This window comes from Bufo gargarizans, chromosome 1 (assembly GCF_014858855.1).
Source record: "Bufo gargarizans isolate SCDJY-AF-19 chromosome 1, ASM1485885v1, whole genome shotgun sequence".
NCBI lineage: Eukaryota > Metazoa > Chordata > Amphibia > Anura > Bufonidae > Bufo > Bufo gargarizans.
Window position 1 is genome coordinate 478,851,490 of NC_058080.1, and position 27,773 is coordinate 478,879,262.

The following is a 27,773-nucleotide window of genomic DNA, read 5'->3' on the forward strand; positions in this document are numbered from 1 at the left end:
GGTTAACTTTGAAGATGGTCTGCATACAAGATAGTCTATACTATTTCTTAACATATGGTCTTCCATGTTTCTAGCTCATCTTGATTTTTACTGATTATCGGTACAGACATTTACATGCCTATATTAATATTAAGTTATCAAAACCAGACTACTATGTCATCTACAAGGACTAAGGTCTACCATGATGTACACTATGAAGTTAAAGCACTCTGTTAAATGTCTGCTGTTAAAACCCCTTTCAAAACTTTATATATTTCCTATGGAAGATTTGTTGCAGAAATTTATGTAACTGTCCCATTTACGTGAATAAAGTTTAGAGGGAAAAATAAGCAATCTTTCAGATGCATGGAACTTATTTTCAGCCACTGAAATGGTGTCACCACAGTTGTAATGACCCATAAAATAAAATCAACCCTTTCAGTACCTTGCGATTGTCTATTTTGGGGTTTTCATTTTTTGCTCTCTGCCTTTCTGGACCAATAACTTTTTAAATTTTTCCATTCACATAGCCATATTGGGGCTTTACAGGACAAGATGTACTATTTAACCCCTTAGTGACCACCCATACGTGTTTTTACTGACGTAAACAAAGGGGGTTTTAGCTAAACAGCTGGCTTTAATCAATCATTACATGTACTTAAAATTGTGCATTAAAAACTAAAACTTGTCTTTAAAAAAATAAAACCTCATACAAGTACATTTATGAAAAAAAAAAAGTTCTAGCTCTTGTAATGCAATTTTTAAAAAAATGTGCTTGGTCACACTTGGGTTAATGGCACCATGTTATGTTGCATATGATGTAGAGGGAAGCTGGAAAAGTAATTCCAAGAATCCAAATTTGCATTTCTGGCAGTTTTATGGGTTTTATTTTTATGGTGTTCCCTATGTGGTAAAACTGACTCATGCCTTTCATTCCCTGGGTCAGTACAATAACAATGATATCATATTTATTTATTCTTCTGTTTTCATACCGAAAAAATATATATTTTAAAAAAATTTATTTTTGTCTTTTCATATTTAGACCCCCATTACTTTTTATTCTTATGTCTACAGAGTTGTGTGGGGGTTCATCTGTAATTTTTATTGATACCATTTTGTTGTGTGTATGACTTTTTGATCACATTGAATTACATTTTTTGGGGAGGTAAAACCCCAGAAAGGGTTGAACATGTTATTTAGACTACATAGTGAATACCATAAAAGTAAACTTAAAAACAATTGCAGGATTGCTGGGGGTTTTGATAAAAAGCTAATTAATTAGTTCTATGGAGCTCATTTATTATTCAGAAATACACTTATATTAGGCGTATTTCCGGTGCAGATTGCGGAGCAAAGGTTATTTGCGCTGCAATCTGGGCATGCTGTGGGCAGGGAAGGGGGCGGGCCAGTAGGCCCGTCTCATTAATCTTTTGTACACCTATTTTATGTGTAGAAAATGGTTTAAATGTAAGACAGCTCGGAAGCTGGCTTACAGTTAGACTGGCGCTGGATGCGCCGAAGTTATGTAGAGGCCAGCAACTCTTTATAACTTCAGCGGATCTACCGCTAGATATAGGCATTATTAAGACTGGCGTCTAAAACACCAGTCTTAATAAATGACCCCCTATGTGTCTACAGTTCATCCCACATAAAAAACCTTTTAAGCTGGGGTTTGCAAAAGAGAAAAAAATCATTGTCCTACAATTACTAAGGTCGTTGTACCAGAATTCTGGTATATTTTGCTTCTTTTTATTTGCATCAGTTAGCCCAGTTTCCTAGTGAGTTCAAAAAGGACTTCATACACCTTACATACACCATACACTTTTGCATAAAACATACTCCACATTCATAAAAAAACTAAGCTTTTCACTATTCCTGACATTTAATACTAGTACACATCCCCTCTCTGAGGTCAGTTAGGATCACTACAGGGCCGGTGCAAGGATTTTTGCCAACACAAGCGAAGCTACATTTTGGCGCCCCCTCCCCCACGCTTCTCCTCTCTGTGGTCCTGGTATCTTCTCTCTGCTTCAGACAATGGCTGGTTTAAGGACCATATTTTTCGCCCTCTAAGACACACCTAGGTTTTAGAGGAGGATAATAAGAAAAAAATATTTTCCATTACACCTCAGGTCAGACCAGCAATCAGACCCCCAATGTTAATCAGACCTCAGATCAGAACCCCATGTCAGACATCATCCCCCAGCCATCAGCCCCCAATGTCAGCCATCAGACCCTCATGTCACATTTCTCCCCCTCCATGTCACATTTTTCCGCCCTCCCCCAGGGTGCGCCCTAAGGCGGCCGCTTGGTCTGCCTTATGGTAGCACCGGCCCTGGATCACTACAATATTTCAAAAATGTGAAATGCCAGAATAACACTAGAGACATTGATTTATTTCAGTTTTCAATTCTTTTATCACATTCCCAGTTGCTCAGAAGTTTACATACAGCAAGTTGACTATGCCTTTAAATGGTTTGGAATATCCAAGAAAACAATGTCATGACTGTGGATTTGTGGTGGAAAATCTGCCACATGTGGACCTTCCCAATTGTTTTTTTTTAACACATTTACACCTATTTCCTCAATGGTCTAGCATTCTCATTTAATTGGAAAATCTTTAACATAGGACAGTATTGAATGCTTCGGAAAATTGAGATAAACCACAACAGCTTTATAAGAATCACATACATACAAGAAACAGCTGTCCATATCTGTTATCCAGGTCACTCACATAGATGATAAAGTTTAACCTTTTATGGTAACCTTCAGTTAGATTGTTTCCAAAGTATCTGAAGCCAAATGTGGAGTGTGTATATTTGCAGTCCTTCCTTCATTTGTAATTAGACTAACACAGCTACTCTGCTTTCTTGTTCAGACAAATGTGCTCCTTACTTGAGAGGGTTTGGAGGTTTCCAGCTGGGTGGTTTATTTTCACAGTTGATGAATGGACAGCTCTAGAAATAACCAACTCTCCTTTTGGAGTATAGCTGTCTGCACATATCTTTGCTACCCTAGGACTCCACGTTAGAGATATTTGTGTTTTTACATGTAAAAGAGAGTCAATGGAAAGTAAATGAAAACAGTCCTTTCCTTTAAAGCCTTTTTTTATCATTGTTTACCTATCACACCTACTTGGGCTTGAAACTTGCTCAGGTTTTGTTTAGAAGTTGTACATTTGTTTGCTTGGGACTTCTGTAGTGAGAAGTGCTACCAGGGCCAAACCAAGCCATAGATGTACCAGTTATTAAATGTAAGGCCTGTCATACAGAGGAGAAACCTGGTGCCTAAAAACACATTCAGCCAACAGCTATCTCATCTGACCCCCACATATACAAGTATGCTTGCCTGAACAAGGAGAAGGAAGAAATTCACTGCCAACCCAGACTCCTCTGGTGGCAGTTGATATCCCTTATTGCAGAAGGATAGGGCATGTTAAAGTCCAACAGCCTAATCTTATCTAACTCATCTTAGATCTGCTATGGGGTTAGATTTAGGAGGCCCCTATACACATGGAGACGTTCTTGTTTTACATGAATATTTCATATGTTTTTGAGCAAATTTTAAATGTATACTTTTTCAAATAGGATGGTCTGTAATTGACTGCTACTTCGCAGTGCTCTTGCTATGCTACTCTATTCTGTTCATTCAAAAAACGAATTTAATTACAGATTTATGGGAATTTGTGCCCATGTTGATCTGAACCTTTCTTTCACACCCACTAGTTTGTTGCCAAGTGATTTAATGTGCAGGAGAATGGCCACAGCTCAAACTGTTCTTCCTAGTTTCACTTAACCAGATAGTTTTTTATACTACCAATGTTTAGCTGCAGTGTTGTAAGAGTGCAAGAGCAGAGGGTCTAGACTTTAATGCACATGGTCCTCCTAAAGATAGGTGCAAATTGATGAGCCCACCACTATGGGTAACCATGGCTTACCTTCAGTAACACCGGTTGCTAAGCCAGCTTCTTAGGCCCCCTTAATGAACAAATACAAAAGAATATTCCGCTGGTTTCCCCGTAAACACCTAGTAACCAAATATAAATTAACCAATATGACTAGTCAGCTCTTAGGTATAAAGTAAACTCATCAGAACCTCGTGTCATATCCAGATAAAAAATAATATAACTTACCCTATGATATATGTATTTGTCAAATTAATATAGATGGATTGATGTGCTTTCAAGTCACAAGAAAGGAATGAAGGAAGGAATGGAGGAAGGCGCGAAGGAGGGAGGAAGAAAGGAAGAATGGTAGGAGGGAAGGATGGCAGGAAGTAAGAACAGAAAAAAGAGGGAGGGAGGAAGGGAGCAAGTAAGGGAGGGAAGGAAGCGAAGGAGGAATGGAGCGAAGGAGGGAGGTAGGAAGGAAGGAGAGGGAGGGAGGGAGGAAGTAGAAATGGAAGGAGGGAGGGTGGAAAGGAAGGAGACAAAGGGAGGAAAGGAGCAAAAAGCTGGGTTCAAATCACGTTTTTGTCTTACGTTTAAAGTTTAGAAAAAAATGTATACTTCGCTTTTGCATCCCAGTAAACCCAGCCTTAGGGGGGGAAGCAGGAATGTAGTGAAGGATGGAGTGAGGAAGGAAGAAAGAAAAGGAAGGAGACAGAGGGAGGAAGAGAGGTCAGAAGGAAGAAAGAATAGGAAGGACAGGGAGGGAGGAGAGAAGGAGGAAGGAAGAATGTCTACTATCTCTCCAGGGTAATGCTTAAAAAAGTATACTAGGCCCAAAAAAGGGGTTATTTGAGCTCAAATAAAATGTAATCGTAGTAGAAGAATATAATGCCATATGTTTCTGACAGATATTTTTCTGCTATATTAATAGTTCTCAAAGATATTTAATGTTAAGCCAACATTTAAAGTTAGCATGGAGATCACGGTTCTTTTTCAGAAATAATACTCTGGGAAACAATAACCCTTTCTATCCCGGGCCAGTTTTCACCTTCCTGCCCAGGCCATTTTTTGCAAATCTGGCATGTGTCACTTTATGTGGTAATAACTTTGGAACGCTTTTACTTATCCAAACCATTCTGAGATTGTTTTCTCATGACACATTGTACTTCATGACAGTGGTTAATCTGAGTCGATATATTTCACCTTTATTTATGAAAAAATCAAAAATTTACCCAAAAATTTGAAAAATTCCCAATTTTCTAAATCGGAATTTCTCTAGTTTTAAGACAGATAGTAATGCCTCGTAAAATAGTTATCAGTCATCATTCACCAAATGTCTACTTCATGTTGGAATCATTTTGTAAATGTAATTTAATTTTTTTAGGACATTAGAAGGCTTAGAAATTTTCTAAAACCATTTTTTTAAGAACCAATTCAGTTATAAAGTGATTTTGAGGGGTTTACATAATAGAAACCACCCATAAATGACCCCATTTTATAAACTTCACTCAAATTATTCAAATGATGTTACAAACTGTGTTAACCCTTTAGGTATTCCACAAGAATTAAAGGAAAATAGAGGTGAAATTTCTAATTTTATTTTACTTGCAGATTTTTCATGTTGATAAATTTTGTTTTGCAACACAGCAAGAGTTAACAGCAAAATAACCCTCAATATGCATTACTCTGATTCTGCAGTTTACAGAAATACCCCATATGTGATGGTAAACTGCTCTAGGGACACATGGCATTGGTCAAAAGGAAAGGAGCACCATATGGTTTTTGGAGGAAGATTTAGCAAGAATGGTTTTTGGGCACCATTTTGTATTTGAAGAGACCCTGACGTACCCCTACAGTGGAAACACTCAAAAAGTGACCCCATTTTTTAACTTACACCGCCTCAAAGAATTTATTAAGGGATGTACTGAGAACTTTGACCTCATAAGGGTTTTACGAAATTTACAAACACTTGGAGGTGAAAATGAAAAGTTTTATTTCTTCCAATAAATATTGGCCTTTAGCCCATAAAAACACAGAAATATAGTGGCAAATCTGGGGGAGCTGCTCAACCCCTAACACTGTAGCGTGTTTTTCATTGGGGGAGCAGCCCCACCGCATGTGGACCGCAGCAAACGACTATCCCCAGCAAATAATTTTTTGCATACGGTGGAGGATGTCGGCGCGGTCCACATGCATCACAAAGGCATCCTACACAAAACGGAGCATTGTGCGGATGAAAGTATAATCATATAAATCACAGAAGAAATGCACCAAACGGATATGCCACTGACTATACTGGCTAGTCATAAATGCAGATATTAAAAGCTGAGACTTTTGCCAATATATTCCTGTCAGGAAGATATCGGAGCCCAACATGCACCACGTCACGGTTCTCAGCATGGCAAGGGGTCCTACCACTAAGCTACCTATGGTGTGAACAAGGTCTGAAGGTGATGTAATCCAGCTCACAGCCAAGCTTCCACACAACCGCCTAGCAGGACAACTAGTGCAATGTGAACAAAGCCAGACTGTAAGCCACACCCATATCAGACCATGTGATGGAGGTTACCAGGTGCAAAGGAGAGTGTTTGAATGCCAGGTAAAGGCACATACACTACATATAAAACAAGACAAAAACACAGAAATATAGTGGCAAATCTGGGGGAGCTGCTCAACCCCTAACACTGTAGCGTGTTTTTCATTGGGGGAGCAGCCCCACCGCATGTGGACCGCAGCAAACGACTATCCCCAGCAAATAATTTTTTGCATACGGTGGAGGATGTCGGCGCGGTCCACATGCACCACAAAGGCATCCTACACAAAACGGAGCATTGTGCGGATGAAAGTATAATCATATAAATCACAGAAGAAATGCACCAAACGGATATGCCACTGACTATACTGGCTAGTCATAAATGCAGATATTAAAAGCTGAGACTTTTGCCAATATATTCCTGTCAGGAAGATATCGGAGCCCAACATGCACCACGTCACGGTTCTCAGCATGGCAAGGGGTCCTATCACAAGGGTTAACAAGAGAAAAGGCACCCCATAATTGGTTACCCATTTTATTCTGAATATGACAACACCGCATATGTGGTGGTAAACTGCTGTGGGGGCACATGGCAGGTCTCAGAAAAGAAGGAGCGCCATATGGATTTTGATGAATTGGTTTACGGGTGCCATTGGTTTTTATTTTTGGGGCGATTGTCTTATGTGGGGGTCAGTTTTTTGGGGGATGAGGTGACATTTTCATCGATACCATTTTGGGGTACATATAACTTTTTGATCACTCGATACTATGCATTTTGTACAGCAAGGTGACAAACAAATGACTGACCTGGCACCATTTAGGCATATGATGGCATATGGCAGGCATTAAATCCCAGGATAGCATATACCAAAAGCACATATGCTGGCTGCATGGGTATATATGGACATGCGGACTTATACGTTCCGAGGAGGAATGGAGGATTGACATAACCAAAACATGCTGCAGGGGAAGGTCACTAAATAACAGTTAACTTGCAATATTCATACCATAAGTATGTCACCAAAGAAAAATAATACTGCATAAACATACAATACAAAATAGTATCCTTCTCCTGTACTTTCCCTGCTAGCAAAACAAGGTAAAAAGCAGGCATATAAACAATCCATCATAAATGACACACACTTCCTAGGGTGTCTTCCATCACCTCACAAAAAATACCCTTAGCCTGTTAAAGGGGTTGTCCCAGGATATAAACATATCCCTCATAAACAGAAGTCGAGTGAAAGTAATTATATCCTGGTTCAATGTATGCTAGCTCAGTTATCTCTGGTAGTCCCACAGGCAATAGGGGACTGGCCATAGACTCTACTGGGAAACTTCCTAGTTGGTTGATACCTGGAGGCCCACCCTAGCTGTTCTCATCACCGCCGGACGGGTACATAACGACCTGATGATTCCAGCAACTACTTAATCAATTAAAGTTGAGAACATTTAAAAGTGAGGGAGGCTGGGAAGCTGAATTGGGCGAGGGGAACATCTTGGAATGGGATACAGTATGTCAAAACATAAAAAAAAGTATCGATCTCTCAGAAATACAGATTGATTCAGTTCAAGATTGTACACCGCCTTTATTACTCCCCCGCCTTCCTCGCCAAGATATATAAGGAAAGGAAGGACTTGTGTTGGAAATGTTCATCAGAAAACGCGGAGTTAGGTCACTTACTATGGAATTGTCCAGAAGTGAGTGGGTTTTGGACTAGTATTTATGAGGAATTATATAAAAGATATAAGATCAAATTGAACCGAAGTTTTACGCAGGCAATACTGGGTCTTTTCTCCCGTTCTGAGCTGACCCCCCACCAATTACGAGTCAGTATGGAAGGTTTTATGGTCACAAAGGCCTTGATAATTAAATATTGGGGTACGAAGAATAGCCCTAGCTTTTATGAATGGAGGGCTCGGTTAGACACTATTGAGGCCTATAGAAGAGTGGCAAGGAAATCGGAGTGACGACTCTCTGATAGGGCAGGCTTCCTTTCTCGCTCCAGGCTCCCAAGATCCCTTTATAATGGGAATTTTTGGAAACAGGAATCAAGGTAGATATTAAAATGCGGACGGACCCTGCATCAGTGAAATAAAAGTGATAGAGTGGGTTAAAAGGAACAAATGTACTAACTTGTGTAAAGTATATCTGTAGACTTGAACTGTTTGATATGAGAATTTGTATATTTTCTCCAGAAAACAATAAAGGATTAAAAAAAAAAAAGTTGAGAACATTTAGTGCTAAAGTATACATCAGTGGCCGCAGGTGCCCTTCTGAATTCAACTCTATGACTGTCCTCAGTATGGTGCTACAGTGGAATACTGCATGGTTTTCCCTAATAGGCCACAGGTTACTGAATAGGCCCAACACCATGGTATGAGTAAGAACACCACAACATAATTCTTGCACCACCATGCTTTACTATCTTCACAGTGTACAGTAGCTTCAATTTAGTCCTTGGGGGTCGTCTGACATACTGTCTGTGGCCATTAGAACCAAAAAGAACAATGTTGCTTTCATTAGTCCACAAAATGTTGCACCATTTCTCTTTGGGCCAGTCAATGCCTTCCTTGTCAAATTTTAACTTATTCACGACATATCTTTTTTTCAACAACTAGACTTCTGAGGAAGTTGTTGCTGGTAACTTAGCTTCACTTAGTCAGCTTCTGATTGTAGCAATACTCACTGGTAACCTCAGATTTTCTTTGATCTTTCTGGAGGTGATCATTGGCTGAGCCTTTACCATATTGGCCATTCTTTGATCCATTCGAACAGTAGTTCCTTCCATATCTTTCAGGTTTTGGTTGTCACTTCATGGCACTTTAGATCATTTTAGCTGAGAAGCCTATAATTTGCTGCACTTCTCTATATGTTTTTCCCTCTCCAATCAACTTTTTAATCAAAGTATGTTCTTCAGAACAATTTCTGGAACTACCCATTTTACCAGTATTTCAGAAAGAAATGCACTATAATCAACATGTGTAACATTTGTCATCCTCCTACCTTAAATAAAGGCCAAAATTAAACCCAAAGAATAAATGACTTCACCAATTTAATAATTGATGATTCAATTACTCAGAATCTGTGTTTTTCAATATGCAGTTGCTAGATAACTATATGGCAGAGGTGCTTAGTTTTTGTTGCACCTGTTGTAAATTTGCATAATGAGAGCTGAATACTCCACCTTTCTCTACTCAACATTCATGCTGTTTAGGAAATCCTATATAATGGATTTTCTGTTTATCACATACTGTACATGCTGTGACTATGGTCCATTCTATAGACCAGAAACGCGTCAGCAGTTTTGTCTTTTGAGATGCATACAGCTTGTCATTAATATTTTTGTAATAAAGAAGTGCTTTTAACTTCTATTCTTTCAACCATGTGAATGCTGGAGTTATTTACTACAGCATGTCATCATTTGACATGGATCCAAATTACTATGATAGATATGAGGTCCTTCAATCTTTATATCACTGAAGGTTTGGCTGCTTGTATTTTATTATAATTTTGCCCTCGCTGTAGAGGAAATTAGTTTTGAATCTTTAATAAACAGGCCGCCATGACATGTGCCACAATATGGTGATAATAAAAGGGAGTCTGTCTGCAGTTTTGATCATGCTAAACTGTTGGCAGCAGTTGGTGGGAGAACAGCAGTACAAATATAATGTTTGTCAAGCTTTTTTCATCAGGAGTAGTGGGAATATGAAGTTTTGCTCTTCTAAATTCTGCTCTTGGACGTGCTCAGGGCAGTGCTCTATTATGAAGTGCTCTCTGCATTGTGCTGCTTTACAGCCCTTTCCCTCTGCTCTGATTGACAGCTGCTTTGGTCTTCTGGTTGGATGTTATATGTGTCACCAAAAATAGAGGGGCGGGGCCAGCTCAATGCAGAGAAAAATTGCAAGAGCTAAATCTGCAAAATAGAACTTCATATTCTCACTAATCCTCGTGAGAAAAGCTCAAAAAAAGGTTTTTTTCGTACTGCTGTCATGAGCCCCTACTGCTGTCAGCAGTTTAGCATGGTTAAAAGTGCTGACAGACCTTTTCAATAAATCCAAAGAAATAATTTTCCATATTTTTTCATAAAATAAGAGGTATATGCATTACATGATCGATTGATTTAGGCTGATCATTTACATTGTAATGGGGAGTTTTTTATTTTATTTGGTCAACCAGTTTAGTCTGGCATATTGTCGGTGGAATCTCATGGGTGACTGATTGGCTACAACATGGCCAGTCATTCTCTGATGTGTATGACAGGCTTAAAGCCCACTTCATGGGCACCATATTACAGCACCTTACAACTTAAAGGGTGTACTGAGTGGCAACATAGGCGTTTTCATGAAGCCTAAACTTTGATAAGTACAATGTTACAAATTTACTTTGCAACCATAACATTTTTTGGGGTACTTACTCTTTTTATACAATGTTTTTGATAGTGTCCTAGTAACAGGTGTCACAAAAATATATATAATATCTTTGGAAACAATAATATTGTGGTCTGGTCTCCGTTGAGTGCAGAAGGGATTTTGGTTTATTCATTATTAGCAGCAGGTGCAAGTCAACAAAAAATCCCACAATAAAACAGACAAATGTTTCAGTATTTCAAGGGTTAAAGGTCAAAAACTGTGTGAGAAAAATATTCCTGAACTAAGCAGTTTAATGAGCACATTCTTTATACAAACAACCACAATGGGCATATCTAACCCTAATTAATAGAACTAGCCGGCATTTGACCTAATTGGAATTGTATATTCAAGTGTTTAATTATATCATTGTTTGAACTTGCTGTCCTCATGCATGAAATTCTTTTATGGAGAAAAAGAGTATGCAAAGACCATCTCAGTCTTAATGCACATTTGCGTGTACGTGGTGTGCCAATTCCTGAAAAAAAAAAACCTGACCCAGTGCTAGACACTTTGGCAAAGTGTGCATTTCAACACGATATTCAAATGTGACCATGAGAAAATGTCCTTCAATTAAGGCTATGCAGTCGTTCTCCAGGGAACATTGTATGCTCCCTTATTTGCAAATATCAAAAGAGTCACTATATTTTTACAGTCTAAAGACCCTGATAAAAGCTCAGCATGTGAACCTCCATACTGAACCCCCCCAGTAATTGGCATCATTAAGTGCCAAGCATGAGTGCAGTCTTTGATGACACATCTGGCACAGCTGATCATTCAAGAGTCCAGTGTTAAGAACACAAACAGCTTAAATTCAAAGCACGCCGCCAAAAGGTGAAAGAGTAATTACCATTACAATTGGCAGCACACGACAATATAGTAGTGTCTGTGCCTCTTCGGGTCTCGGTGGGGGCTTAGAAAGTAGTGAGAATGGGTGGGACACAGGATGCCAGAGTGCAAAACACTTCAGAATTCTTCATTTCTCAAGGAGGGGGTATTGAAGTCTCCAGGAGTCAGCATTAACTATTTTTAGGAGGGTACAAAAATAAAATCTACCAATAACAAGAATTACAGAAATCTCCTGGTTGGCACAAAAGCAATGAATGTCCTCTGATAAATGCATTTTAGCATGCAAGGTAGGATCCATTTCATGGCCAGTAGATGAGTGAATACCTCAAAATTCGATTGGGGTTTGATTCAGAAAAATCGCTCGATCAATTCAATTTGGGCCAGAATCAAAAGTGTATCTTTTAGGCCATGTATTCTTTCTATTTTTTATCTTTTTTTTGCCAAATTCTGGTCAAATCTGATTAGAATTGATTCTCTCATATCTAATGGCCAAGGATCAGTTTGTGTTTCCAGCTTAAATGTCATATGTCAGATCCCCTTGGTGAAGTCTGTTATTGCCACTTTGAGTTTTCTGATGCAGTATGCCTTGCTGCAAATTCTTCATCATATGACTCGGCATGAACAGCATGGAAGTATCTAGGGCTAGGCTTTAAAATCCCCCATTACTGTCAGTCCATTATCAGTCCATTCACTGTATGGCAAAGTTATTTCAGCAGCTGCATGGTGGCAGGCGTGTTTCTAGGGTCACAAAATACCTTGTATCCAAGTCCCAATGCATAGGTGCCACATTTTCAATTCGACCATCCTCCCCATCTCCCCCTCCCACAGTCTGGCACCAAAGAAAAATTTTGTTTGCTGCATAGGTATTACTATTTGAATTACATTCAGTGGTTCCAAACATACAGAGGAATAAAGCACTACATACCTAATATACTGTACTTCCAGTAATTCACAGATGATGTCTTATCTGAATGCAGATGTTAATTTTTCCACATCTACTCCATTTGGCCCAGAGCTCCATAATGATTTTTTCCAGCCATCTTCCAGATGGCCATCTTCCAGATGTTTGGTTCCCGAATCCTCACTTTTTTTTATCATCCTCACTACCTTCGCAACATAAATTCCCCATTCTGGTGGCCCAACAGTGTCATTTTGCTGCTATCCCTAATACTGTTCCTGGTGTGGTAATAATTCTCTCCCAGAGTGCCCTTATTACTAATAGTGCCCTCTACAGTGCCCTAATTAAAATAATGCTCCCAGACTGCCCTTGGCAGTAGTAGTGTCTTCCATAGTGTGCCCAATAATAATAATGTCCCCATAGTGTCCCCAGAAGTAATGAAGCCACCATAATGGTATAGTAAAAATATTTTTTGAATAGCCCTTCCATAATGCCCCCAGTAGAAATAAAGCCCAATGTACTGCTCTTAGTAGTAATAAAACCTCCATATAATGCCCTCAATAGTAGTAAAGATTCCATAGTGCCCAAGTAGTTATAAGGCAGCCTCTTCATAACTTCAGCAGAACCACCGCCTCTTCATAACTTCAGCAGAACCACCGCCAGCTTAACGTTTTTAAGACTGTCATCTAAAATGTCAGTCTTAATAAATGCTTCCCATTTTCTTTAGCTAATATTTAGGCAGGTAAATAAAACATTTGTTAGTAGGACCAAACTGAACCAGATATTGTATTTCTCCCTGTCACACATTTCACCAGGAGACCGAACTCAGTGTTCATGATATCACTTCAAAAAGAACAATGCCTAATAATGGCCCCTGTGGTAACTCACTAAGGGTGGGTGCGCACTAGCGTTATGGCATTCCTTTATAGGTTCCATTTATAACGGAATATAATGGAATGCCCAGACAGAATGCAAAACTGAAGCCTTTAAGAGGCATTCCGTTTTCATCCATCACAATAGAAGTCTATGAGCAAGCATAGCGGATCTGTCTGGTTTCCGTTATACAGGACGGAAACAAAGTCCTGACGACAGGACTTTTTTTTCTATCCTGCATACCGGAAATCAGATGAATCCGTTATGCTTGCCCATAGACTTCTATTGTGATGGATCAAAACGGATCATTAACCCCTTAAGGACACATGACGTACTGGTACGGCATGTTTCCCGAGTCCTTAAGGACACATGACGTACCGGTACGTCATGAGTTTAAAACGCGATTGCTGCGCTGCGGGGGTTAATTGGAACAGGATGCCCGCTGAAATCATTCAGCGAACATCCTGTCACAACGCCCGGGGGGTCATATGACCCCCCCCCCCGTATCGGCGATCGCAGCAAACCGCAGGTCAATTCAGACCTGCGGTTTGCTGCGCTTTATGCAGTTTCTGATCCCCACGGTCCCTGAATGCGGGGATCAGAAACTTTAAAATGCCCAAAATAAAGATTTTTTCACCCCCCCTGCACCCCTGAATGATTTTATGCCGGCGGGTGGTGCAGGGGGGGTTGCAGGCGGTGCGGGCGGTGCAGGAGGCGGGCGGTGCGGCAGGCAGGCCCGCCTCCTCTTGAATATTCATTGGTGTCCAGTGGGTATACCAGAGTGTCAGCACATTGCTGACACTCTGATATAAACGGCTGACATCTGTGCTGTGATGTCAGCCGTTTAACCCTTTCCATACCGCGGTCCGTACGGATCTATAAACGATCATGTTACTTTCCCCGCACGGTGAACGCCATAAAAATACAAAAATAAAAACTATGAGGAAATAGAAATTTTGCCCACCTTACTTCCCCAAAAAAGGTAATAAAAGTGATCAAAAAAGTCACATGTACGCCAAAATAGTACCAATCAAACCGTCATCTCATCCCGCAAAAATCATACCCTACCCAAGATAATCGTCCAAAAACTGAAAAAACTATGGCTCTTAGACTATGGAAAGCCTCCTGACCCTGCCTACAGAGCCCGCTGAAGAAGGTCGTACAGACCGAAACGTTCGGGAATTATCTGATATGGCACATAATTACTATATGTAAATGAATTGCACTATGAATTGCACTGGATGTACATGAACGATATTCTGTATACTAAAAATTAAAATGTGAAACTTTATTTTGCAAAAAAACTTTTGGAGTGCCGTGGATTTAACTTATATTGTCTAAACCACTCTCACAGGCACCCACACTGGATCCAAGGTGTGCGGAGTACAAAATTATCTAATACATGGATGCATGACATTATTTTCTTGCATTGTTTTATGTCTTGGCATGACTAAGTATTTGTACTAGTGTTGAGAGAATCGAAGCGTACCAAGTGGAATTCGATCTGAAGTTTAGGAAAAATTTGATTCACAGCAAAGCCAAATTTCTTCACGCTTCATGGAAATCGATTTTTCCTAAAATGGTGGCTGGAGATAAAAAAAATTATACTCACCTCATCCCCTGATCGCTGAGAGGCCGTCCGCTGCATCTTGATTGAAGAAAACCTGTCAAAGGACCTGCGGCAAGCATGAAGACATCACCACGTGCGGCCAACGTGATCACACTCAATGCAGGTCCAACACTGACTTAATGATTATAGACTCACCTGGGGCAACCAGCTTAGTGGTTACATCAGGCAAAAGATTTGATGAACAAACAGTATGTCAGTGGGAACAGACTTTCTCCTCCCAACAGGCTTGCTCTTGCAGTGTTCCCTACATGTGTTAATGTATTCTGTGCACCGTGTATCCCCCGTCTATATATGGAACCAGCAGGAGGTTCCTAGCTACTGTTTCTAGGCAGGGTTGGCACCTCCCCTTCATCTCTGGGAATGTGTGTGCAGCAAGAAACCAAAGCTTACTAGGTAATATATTTTATTCTGTGGATTAAAAAGCAGCAAAGTGGCAGCATAAGTGCGAGCTCTTGAGGAAAGAGCTACTGGAACATATAGTAGCCACATATGGAAAGTGCAGAGCATTTATACAAACAATAGTAACGCATATAAATTACAGCTACAGACTTCTCTGCACACTGGTGGGACTAATATGCTTCAGGTTCCTTATCATATCAAAACAACAGACGGACCCTCTGTTCAAAAACTGTATTTCACTGAGGATACTGCACAGCTAGTATATAGTGAGAGTGATAGAGGTCAGTTGCACCCCTTAGGCTGGGAAAATAAAAATTGTACAGCCTATTTGAAAAAAAAAAAGACACACTAGCCTCCCATACACAGCCTTGGGAATGGCATATGCCAACTGTAAAGACTGTGCTTATTATATACAGCGCCTGTGTGAACCATCTATTGAACAGTGGTTGTCAGAATCCTTTATTTTTTTATTTACCTCCAGTGGTGAAGGGTGGAAGTGCAACACAATAGTTCAGATTGAGTGAAACAGAGGCCACTAGTGGGAAATTAGTAAAAATACATCAGGATTCTGACAGTGGACTTGTATAAAACCTAATATCCTCATTGCATGCACCAACACCTGCATTGCTGTCACATCATTCAGGGACCCTGCTTTTGAACCTCAGAATTTATCTACGCCAAGAGGATCCAACTTAACATCAGGCTGTGCCTCGAAGGAAAGAAAGGGTGTACCCTTCCTAGTGCTGCATGGCACAGGGAGCGACATAGTGAGGACTGTGACTGTGAGTACAACTACTCCCATTCTCTCTGCCTTCCCTGTGTCTCACTGAACTCTCTATTCTAAACCAGCTTCAGATGTGACACTGAGCAGAAACGGGCTGTGCCTTCATTCCCCCAGCTGCATGCTCTCCTGACTGACATTTTACCTATGGGTATTCCCCCTTCACCCTTGGGCATCGGGGTGTTCTGTCTGCTTGGTGTCCGTCCTGAGGGGTCAGCTGTAGCGTTTGAAGATTACAAAGGGCTTAATAAAATCTTCAAAAAAGAGATAAAGTTAGCAAAGATTCAAAGCAAACATTAGGTAGCAAAAGAAAGCAAAACAAATCCCAAAAAGTTTTTCAAATATATAAATGCAAAAAAACCTAGGTCTGAGCAGATAGGTTCCCCTAAATAATGGTGGGGGGGGGGGGGGGGTAGTCATTGAAGATAAGGAAAAGGCAGAGTTCCTAAATAAGTTTTTCAGCTCTGTATAAACAAAAGAAGAGAAAGGAGCTGATATCTGTGGCGCCGCGACTGTTAGTACATTCAGTGATATACTCAATTGGCTAACTGTAGATATGGTCCAAGAGAAGTTAAATAAGGTAAATGTGAACAAAGCTCCGGGTCCAGATGGATTCCACACAAGAGTGCTTAAAGAGCTCAGTTCAGTCATTGCTGTACCCCTGTTTATAATTTTTAAGGATTCTCTAGGGACTGGTACAGTGCCAAGTGATTGGCGCAAGGCAAACATGGTGCCCATATTCAAAAAAGGATCAAGGTCCTCCACAGGTAATTATAGACCAGTTAGTTTAACTTCTGTTGTGGGAAAAATGTTTGAAGGACTCTTAAGGGACTATATACAGAGGTGTTTCTGGATTTTGCAAAGGCTTTTGATACTGTCCCTCATAGACGCTTAATAAGTAAAGTAAGGTCTATTGGCTTGGAGAGTATAGTTTGTAATTGGATTGAAAACTGGCTGAAGGACCGTGTCCAGAGTTGTGGTCAATGATTCCTATTCAGAATGGTCCCAGGTTATAAGTGCTGTACCCCAAGGTTCAGTGCTGGGCCCTTTATTATTTAACTTGTTTATAAATGATATTGAGGACGGGATTAATAGCACCATATCTATTTTTGCAGATGACACTAAGCTGTGTAGAAATGTACAGTCTATGGAAGATGTCCACAAACTACAAGCTGACTTGAACACTCTGAGTGATTGGGCATCAACTTGGCAAATGAAGTTCAATGTGGACAAATGTAAAGTTATGCATCTTAGTAGTAATAATCTCTGGTCTTCATATGTCCTAGGTGATGTAGCACCGGGAGAGTCACTTATAGAGAAGGATTTGGGTGTCCTTGTGGACGGTAGATTAAATTACAGAATACAATGTCAATCAGCTGCTTCTAAGGCCACCAGGATATTGTCATGCATTAAACGAGGCATTGACTCGCGGGGCAGGGATGTAATACTACCACTTTACATAGCGCTGGTGCAGCCTCATCTGGAATATGTAGTCCAGTTCTGGGCACCAGTACATAGAAAGGATGCACTGCAGCTGGAAAAAGTACAGAGGAGAGCGACTAAACTGATAAGGGGCACGGAGGGTCTTAGTTATGAAGAAATATTAAAAGAAATGATTTTATTTAGTCTTGAGAAGAGACTTCTAAGGGGGGGGGGACATGATTAACTTATACAAGTACTGTATATAAATGGGCCATACAAAAAATACAGCGAAAAGCTGTTCCATGTAAAATGTGCTTAAAAGACAAGGGGGCACTGCCTCCGACTAAAGAAGAAAAAGTTCAGTCTCCAGAAGCGTCAAAGCTTTTTTACTGTAAGAACTGTGAATCTGTGGAATAGACTTCCTCAGGACGTGGTAAACGTGGTAAAAAACATTAATGCTTATGAAAACGTTTAGAAATCTCACTTCCTTCTCGGATTCGCGTCCCCACCTATCCCTTGGTTGAACTTGATGGACGTATGTCTTTTTTCTGTATACACGTTAGTTGTCCTGCAAATCTAGTAAATCTAGCTTCATGGTAAATAATTCATTGCTTTGGCAGCTCCGCAGTCCATGATAGTGTTGCCAAGTTAAATATTTCACATTTACAATGTAAGTACATTTCAGTCCAAGAGGAAAGTAACATTACAAACAGGCTCATTTTATACATTAAGCACACTTGAAGGGCCACTAACCTGCAATGCTGCAAAAATGAATGTCACAGTGACAACTCTCCATTAGTAAGTTGTAACCCTATTAAACAAATTATACAATGTATCTCCTTCATATTATACATCAGTGCTTTTTCAGGTCATAAGTTTGTATGGAGTTCTATATAAACATGCAGTATGCAGAGAATAGTGTTGAGCGCGAATATTCTTATCGCTAATTTTTATCGTGAATATCAGCACTTCGAGAATTCGCAAAGATATAGAATATAGTACTATATCTTCGTAATTGCAAATATTCTAGTTTTTTTTTTTATCAGTACCCTCCTGCTTCTTGTTTGTGGGCTAATGAGAAGGCTGCAATATCTTTGTCTGAGCTTAGCAACATCCCTAGCAACCAATTGGAAAGTTGCCTATCCCTCACTATATAAGAACCTCCCCAGCAGCCACTTTCTGCAGTTTTTTTTTGCAGTTCTGAGAGAGACAGCAGTGTCATTGCTGTGCTTTGTGCTTTGCTGAGTCATCTGGATCCTTATTCAATTACATTAGATAGGTAGCTCATATATATAATACATATATACAGATATCTGTAGATATAATACATATATACAGATAGTTAGTGGGAGATAGTCAGTGTAGGTTAGATAATAGGGATATAGTGTAGCTGATAGGTTCCAGTGCAGGGTGTTAGGTAGTGTGATAGGAATTACTGTACTGTGCGTTTTCTCCAGTCTCAGGAAATTTTTAGCAGCTGGAAAAATGTTTGCAAAAGTGATCCACGCCTGTATTGCGTACACAATAAGCGCATATTACATTGCTGATTTTTGCAATCAAGAAAATAATGACTGGAGATCACGAATTCTAGAATTTGCAAATTTATGGCAAATATTAGTCCAAAAATTAGCAAAATATCGCAAAAACGTATATTGCCTATGCTGCTCATCACTAACAGAGAATAGCGACACTTTTGACAATACATGACGCACATGGGACCCTTGGGTCAAAATAAATAAACCCTGATTTTGCTGTTTGTTCGGGTAGTGAGTAATCTCATTTGGTCTTATGAACCATAAGTATTCATCGTACTAAAACTTCCAGGTGCAACCCTCTGACTCATAACTCCCTCACACTCCCCCTTAAAAAATAGATTTTTATTTTTTCTTCTTTCTCTCTCTCTCTCTATTCATTTTCTTAAGCTTTTCTGATATTCCTTTTTTAGGTGCCAACTCGCCTATGTCGCCTATTCATGATGTTCTGACCAGCTCTCTGTAGCTAGACCCCTCTCTGGGCCAAGTTTAGCCAGGTTCATAGTCATGCAGAATTACAGTCAGGTCCATAAATATTGGGACATCAACCCAATTCTAACATTTTTGGCTCTATACACCACCACAATGGATTTGAAATGAAACGAACAAGATGTTCTTTAACTGCAAACAATCAGGTGAACGGTGTAGGAATTATAACAGTTTGCATATGTGCCTCCCACTTGTTAAGGGACCAAAAGTAATGGGACATAATAATAATAATCATAAATCAAACTTTCACTTTTTAATACTTGGTTGCAAATCCTTTGCAGTCAATTAGAGCCAGAAATCTGAAATGCATAGACATCACCAGACGCTGGGTTTCATCCCTGGTGATGCTCTGCCAGGCCTCTACTGCAACTGTCTTAAGTACCTGCTTGTTCTTGGGGCATTTTCCCTTTAGTTTTGTCTGAAATGCATGCTTAATTGGATTCAGGTCAGGTGATTGACTTGGCCATTGCATAACATTCCACTTTTTTCCCTTAAAATCTCTCTGGTCTCTTTTGCAGTATGCTTTGGGTCATTGTCCATCTGCACTGTGAAGCGCCGATGAGTTCTGAATAATTCGGCTGAATATGAGCAGATAATTTTGCCCGAAACACTTCTGATACACGTTGATCTTGGTCTCATCTGTCCATAGTATATTGTTCCAGAACTGTGAAGGCTTTTTTAGATTTCGTTTGGCAAGCTCTAATCTGGCCTTCTTGTTTTTGAGGCTCACCAATGGTTTACATCTTGTGGTGAACCCTCTGTATTCACTCTGGTGAAGTCTTCTCTTGATTGTTGACTTTGACACACATACACCTACCTCCTGGAGAGTCTTCTGGATCTGGCCAACTGTTGTGAAGGGTGTTTTCTTCACCAGGGAAAGAATTCTGTGGTCATCCACCACAGTTGTTTTCCGTGGTCTTTTGGTGTTGCTGAGCTCACCGGTGCGTTCCTTCTTTTTACAAATGTTCCAAACAGTTGTTTTGGCCATGCCTAATGTTTTTGCTATCTCCCTGATGGGGTTGTTTTGTTTTTTCAGCCTAATGATGGCTTGGTTCACTGATAGTGACAGCTCTTTGGATCTCATCTTGAGAGTTGACAGCAACAGATTCCAAATGCAAATAGCACACTTGAAATGAACTCTGGACCTTTTATCTGCTCCTTGTAATTGGGATAATGAGGGCATAACACACACCTGGCCATGGAACAGCTGAGAAGCCAGTTATCCCATTGCTTTTGGTCCCTTAACAAGTGGGAGGCATATATGCAAGCTGTTGTAATTCCTACAGCGTTTATCTGATTTGGATGTAAACACCCTCAAATTAAAGCTGACAGTCTGCAGTTAAAGCACATTTGGTTAGTTTCATTTCAAATCCATTGTGGTGGTGTATAGATCCAAAAATATTAGAATTGTGTCGATGTCCCAATATTTATGGACCTGACTGTATGATGATTTTTTTTGTCTGCATTACATATGTTTCTTAGGCCTTGCCAAAACATGCACAGTATGATCCAAGTGCTGAGCATTCCCCAGGGCTTCTTCACTGAAAGGGGTTATAGCACTATTCATCGTTGTCCAGAGAGTTTCTGCGAGAAGCCTTTGCTCTGGGCTTTCAAAAATGTGTTAATTGACTATTTTTTATTAACTGACAAAATGCAAAGTGAATGATCGAAAGAGAAATTCTAAAATAAAATCAATATTTGGTTTGACCATCCTTTCCCTACAAACAGCATCAGTTCTTATAAGTACACTTACACTCAGTTTTTGAGGGAACTGGACAGGGAGGTTGTTCCAATGTAAAATTTTGTGCAAATGTATGGTATCGTCTGTATGGTTATATTCTTTAACAAATGATGTGTAGAGGAATAATTTCTAAGGGTGTATTCACACTGTTTGAACATCCAGCACATGCATGCAGCGGGAAAGCTTTTAGTGCATGCACCAAATGTATGTATAGAGCTCTGTTTATTTAGAGAATGCCAACAGAGTGTCCTTTTGTCGTATGTTGGGGAGGTACAGTACACACAATACAGAATAGGCATCCTGCAAACAAATGTCCCATATATGTAAACATTATTTTTTAACCCTTTAATGCTATATAACGTACCTGTATGTCATAAGAGTTAAGGTGGAGTATGGTGCGGGCTCACGTACCATATAATACATAATATAGCTGACACCCACCAGCAGTGACCAGGAATCGATATGAGTTATATCTCGGTCATTTAACCTGTCAGATGCAACTGTTAATAGGGAATGCAGCATCTGTGGGGACAGACACAGGGAAGGGCCTTTAATTGCTTGCTATGGCAGCCTATGATCTTGTGAAGGCTCCCAGACTTATTATAGTGATTTGTCTCTGAAGGCAAGCCAGAGGCACTGCATGAGAAGTGGTTTGTGAAAATCCCATAGACTTCAATAATATTCTATTAAAGTCTATGATACAAGCAATGAGAAGGTTGTATGTTCAAGTCCTCTAAAAATGACGGTTTCAGCCTCTGATCTCCACTGTAGAGATCAGAGCCTGAAAACGGGCATAAGGCCCCTCTGTGCCCCTGATGCCCTCCATGTGGTCCACCCCTGTGCAGCTGTGGTGGATGGAGCTGCCACTATCAGCAGTGTCAGCTGGAAAATCAGTTTTGAATAATTTGAGGGGTGTAGTTTCTAAAAATGGTGTCATTTATGGGTGATTTCATAATTGAATTGGTCCTTAAAATGTGGTTTTTGAAAATTTCCATCAAAATAAAAAAATGGCTTCTAAAATTCTAAGCTTTCCAATGTCTTAAATTTTTTTAATTACATTTACAAATGCCAATATAAAGTAGACATATGGTGAATGTAAGGTCATAATTATTGTATTTTATGTGGTATCACAGATTTCAAAAATTGCTAATAATTATAAAATGTTCTATAAGTTTAAAAAAACCAAAACAAAGGTAAACATATCAACACTAACATAAAGTACAATGTGTAATGGAAAAAAAAAATCTCAGAATCTCTTGAATAAGTAAAAGCATTTCAAAGTTATTACACATGTCAGATTTGAAAAATAGGGCTTGGACATTAAGGCCAAAACTGCTTGCAGAGGCAAAGGGTTAGAGAGGTTGTCTTACTTCCGCAAATGGCATTTATAATGGAGATAAAATCAATACAAGGCACTTTCTAATGTATTGTGACTGTCCATATTGCCTCCTTTTCTGGCTTCATTCACTTTTAATCATATTATGCACTGCTTGTTTCTGGGAGTTACGACCACCCTGCAATCCAGCAGAGGTGGTCGTGTTTGCACACCATAGAGAAAAAGCAACAGCCTGTCTGATGGCTGGGACTATGGGAGTGCTGCAGTGATGAATGTAACCCCTGGAAGAGAGCAGTGTATAATGCATTGGAAATGTGAATTATTTATGCATTTATGTGATGGAAAAATGAATTATTAATGTATTATTTTTCTTAAGACTTTATAGTTTCAACATATTCTGCCACATTTTATAATCTGGAATCAATAAGCAGACAGTTGATAAATAAGGGAAATAAAAAATCTGCAAACAATAAGACAGAAAGACAGAGGTCCCTGCCCATCAGAGTTTACAATCTGAAGGATACTTATTCCTTTACTTTTTATCTTACTGTCTACGTGAACAGGTCGCTTCTCCAGATTTGCTAATTTGCTGCAAGCAGAAAAAGGCAGGTTGGGGCAACAAAGACTATAAAAAAGAGCCACTCATGTAAATGTCAAGACGACTTGGTGGAACTTGCAATCTTATAATGAATACAATTAAAAACAATGTATTCAATAGGAAACAGGCTGGAGGCAACATGTGTCAAATGTATTGAAAAGTAAATGCTCTAGTTATTATTCAGATCTACAAATTATGGGTTACATTTCTCAAATAATGTTCAATGTTGGTTATATGGTCATTCTACTAGTAATCATATCAGTCTGTATATTTTTCAGCTTGTGTTTCATCATTAAACAATATAGCTCATCTAATATATAAAGCTGAGTGCATGTGTGTATGTCTACTAAAGGAATCCGCACCTTCGCATTTACAATAATGAAATTTGGCACACAGGTACATCAGGTATCTGGAAAGGTTTTAGACCGGGTCTCAGCTCTCTAGCACATACCGTTCCTGAGATATTCCCAAAAAAATGCATTAGCCAATAGAAGCCTGATCACATGACCCTTATCAGCCAATAGAAGCTTGCAGGCCTTTCCCTCCACATACACACAGTTTTACACTGGGTTTCCATAACAATCCAGCCATGTATCTTCATTGCTGTAGGTCAGCCTTAAAGGGGAAAGGGTGCTGTGGATGATACTGTTAAGGGAGCGTAGTGCTGTAGAGGTCACAGTTAAGGGGACAGGTAGGGTGGCTATTCAGGCCACCCTCAAAATACATACTTAAAAACCCCACCCCCAAGTCCCGCTAAACCACTCTCTGATCTGGTTAGACCACGCTCCTCCCACTCCGCAGCCAGCGGGGATTTAAAAAATGAAGGTAAAAATCAACTTCTGTCAGCTGCAGGGGTGGGAGGGAGGGTGACTTTCTCCCTGCAGCTAATGCTCAGACAACACAGTGTCGCTGTCTGAGAGTGAGCTGTTGAAAAGGACATCCCTGTGTCCATGCAGGCCCTGTGCCAGATGGAGGACAGGGAGTCTAAAAGCCGGACTGTCCAGCCTAAAACCGGACTTCGGGCCACCCTAGGGGCAGGCTGCTGTGGAGGTCACAGTAAAGGGGACGGTCGTCCGCTATGGAGGTCAGTGGTAAGGGGCAGATTGCTGTAGAGGCCACTGTTAAGGGGGCGGGGTGTTGTGAAAACCACTGTTGTGGAGGTCACTAATAAAGGGGCAGCTGCTGTGGAGGTCACTATTAAAGGGGCTGACTGCTGTGGAGGTCACTGTTAAGTGGGTGGGATGCTGTGGAAGTCACTGTTAAAGGGGCGGGCTGCTGTTGAGGTCAGTGTTAAGGGTAGGGGTGCTGTAAAGGTCACTGTTAAGGTGGCGGGGTGTTGTGGAGGTCACATTTTAAGGGAACAAAGCTCTGTGGAGGTTACTGTTAAGGGGCCAGATTATTGTGGAAATCACTGTTAATGAGACAGGGTGTACTCTGGAGGTCACTAATAAAGGGGTAGCTGCTGTGGAGGTTGCTGTTAAAGGGGCGGGTTACTGTAGATGTCACTATTAGGCTACATGCACGCAAACGTATTTAGTTTCTGTGTCTGTTCTGTTTTTTTTGCGGATTGGATGTGGACCCATTCATTTCAATAGGTCAGCAAAAAATGCAGACAGCACACTGTGTGCTGTCCGCATCAGTATGTCAGTTCCGTAACCCCGCCCAAAAAATAGAATATGTCCTATTCTTGTGCGTTTTAGGCATTGTTTCAATGCATCCGCAAAAAAAAACAGATGGCATCATTTTTTTGGGGGGGGTGAATCCGCAATTTGCTGACCGCAAAAAACATACGGTCGTGTCCATGTAGCCTTATAGTGGATACTGTTGATATCTTCTAGGCTACATGCACATGACCGTAGGCGTTTTGCGGTCCGCAAATTGCGGATCCGCAAATAAAAGCAGATGACATCCATATGCCATCTGTTTTTTTTTTGTGGATCCATTGTGACAATGCCTAAAACAGACAAGAATAGGACATGTTCTATTTTTTTTTTTCGGGGCTACGGAACGGACATACTGATGCGGAAATAAATGGGTCCGCATGCTATCCACAAAAAAAACCAGAACAGACACGGAAACAAACAACGTTCATGTGCATGTAGCCTTAATGACACACACAAACATTAAATGAAATGGATGAAATATACCCGTGCGAAGCGGGGTCCTTCTGCTAGTACTATAAGTACTATACTATACAGTGATCATCTAAATGCTGACAAAGTCATATAAACATATAGCCCAGCCCAATGGCTCTAGCTCAGTATACCTAAGGGCTGGGCAAAATTTGTGTTGCTTTACTACATGTTCAGGAATTGAGTTCAAGGTGTTTTCTGGGAGTACAACATTGATAACCTGCTATCAGAATAGGTAATTAATATCTGAGTGGGGTCCAACTCCATCAGTGGGAATGCTAGCAGTTGTACCCCCACCAATCACATCTTGATGACCTATCCTGAGGATAAGGCTTTATGCACACGAACATGAGATGGCTAGGCCTGTGCTGCGGACTGCAAATTGCAACTCACTTCAATGAGGACCGCGACCCAGATCCGACGGTCCGCACCACAAAAAAGTAGTGCACTGCAGCGGCCCTGCGGACCACAATTTGCAGTCCTCTGCACGGACCCAGCCTGCACACGTTTGTGTGCATGAGGTCTTATCCTCAGCATAGGTCATCAAGATGTGATTGGTGGGGGTACAACTGCTGGCATCCCCACTGATCAGCTGTTTGAAGAGGTGTGTTCACTCCAGTGAGGCTGCGGTTCTTGCCTAGGCCAGTGATGTCATGTTCGTTGGTCTCATGGTCTATGCACTACTTTTTTGCGGTGCGGAGGCATGGACAGAAATCCCATGGAAGCACTCCAGTGAATGGGTCCGCATCCGTGATGTGGGGTACACACAGCCTGTGCCTATGTATTGAGGACCTACTTTTTGTAAGCCCAGCCCAGTGACGATGTTGAAGCTGTTGCCCTCAGCCGTATTATCAGAGCGCAAGCGCAGGCAATCGCCGGCACTGCGCCTGCGCGGGATTTGGGACACCGACGAGAGGAGGATCGGGTGTTTCAGAGCGCAGCGCTGAGGAGGGGGGCGGGTGTCTAGGACTTAGCCGCGCCTCTGGGAGGCGATTCAGCTAAATGATGGAGGCGTTAGAGTTTTCATATTTAGGCGGGCACGGCACTAATCAGAGGGGCACCGTGGAGAAAGAAAAACGCCCCTCTGGGCTCCAGTCCGGCTTACAGCAAGAATCGATTTTTAGAAGAAAGGACAAGACTGACATGGAAAAGAAGAACACAGATGGAAAAAAGGTACTTTATTAAACATGGATCCATGAGTACCTTTTTTCCATCTGTCTTGTTCTTTGGATTGTGAGTCTTGTCATTTCTTCAAAAAATCGATTCTTATGATATGTAAATGACGCTGTAAGGAGCCAGAGGGGCGTTATTCTTTCTCCACTGTGCCCAGGAACGCCCCTCTGAAGTGCCGTGCCCGGCTAAATTTGAAAACTAATAACGCCTCCAAGTTCATCTAAATCGCCTCCCAAATCCGATCCTCCTCTCGCTGGCATCCCAAATCCCGCGCAGGCGCAGTGCCGGCGATTGCCTGCGCTATGATAAGATGACTGACGGCACTGCGCCTGCGCGGGATTTGGGATGCCGGCGAGAGGAGGATCGGGGTGTTTGCCGCAGAGCGCGGCACTGAGGAGGGGGGTGTTGAGCACTTAGCCGTGCCTCTGGGAGGCGATTTAGATGAACTTGGAGGCGTTATTAGTTTTCAAACTTAGCCGGGCACGGCACTTCAGAGGGGCGTTCCTGGGCACCGTGGAGAAAGAATAACGCCCCTCTGGGCTCCTTACAGCTTCATTTACATATCATAAGAATCGATTTTTTGAAGACATGACAAGACTCACAATCAAAAGAACAAGACAGATGGAAAACAGGTACTCTGTTAAACATGGATTCATGAAAAAAAAATTGGGGGTAAATTGCTAGTGACAGATTCCCTTTAAGGCTACTTTCACGCTTGCGTTCAGAGCGGATCCGTCTGGTGTCTGCACAGACGGATCCGCACCTATAATGCAAACGCTTAGATCCGTTCAGAACGGATCCGTTTGCATTAACATGAACAAAAAAAAAAAAAAACATTTTTTTTTTGTTCATGATAGTGCAAACGGATCCGTTTTGACTTTACATTGAAAGTCAATGGGGGACGGATCAGTTTGAAAATTGAGCCATATTGTGTCAACTTCAAACGGATCCGTCCCCATTGACTTACATTGTAAGTCTGGACGGATCCGTTTGCCTCCGCACGGCCAGGCTGCAAGCAGCGTTCAAGTGTCCGCCTGCTGAGCGGAGGACAGACGGAGCCATACTGATGCATTCTGAGCGGATCCGCATCCACTCAGAATGCATTAGGG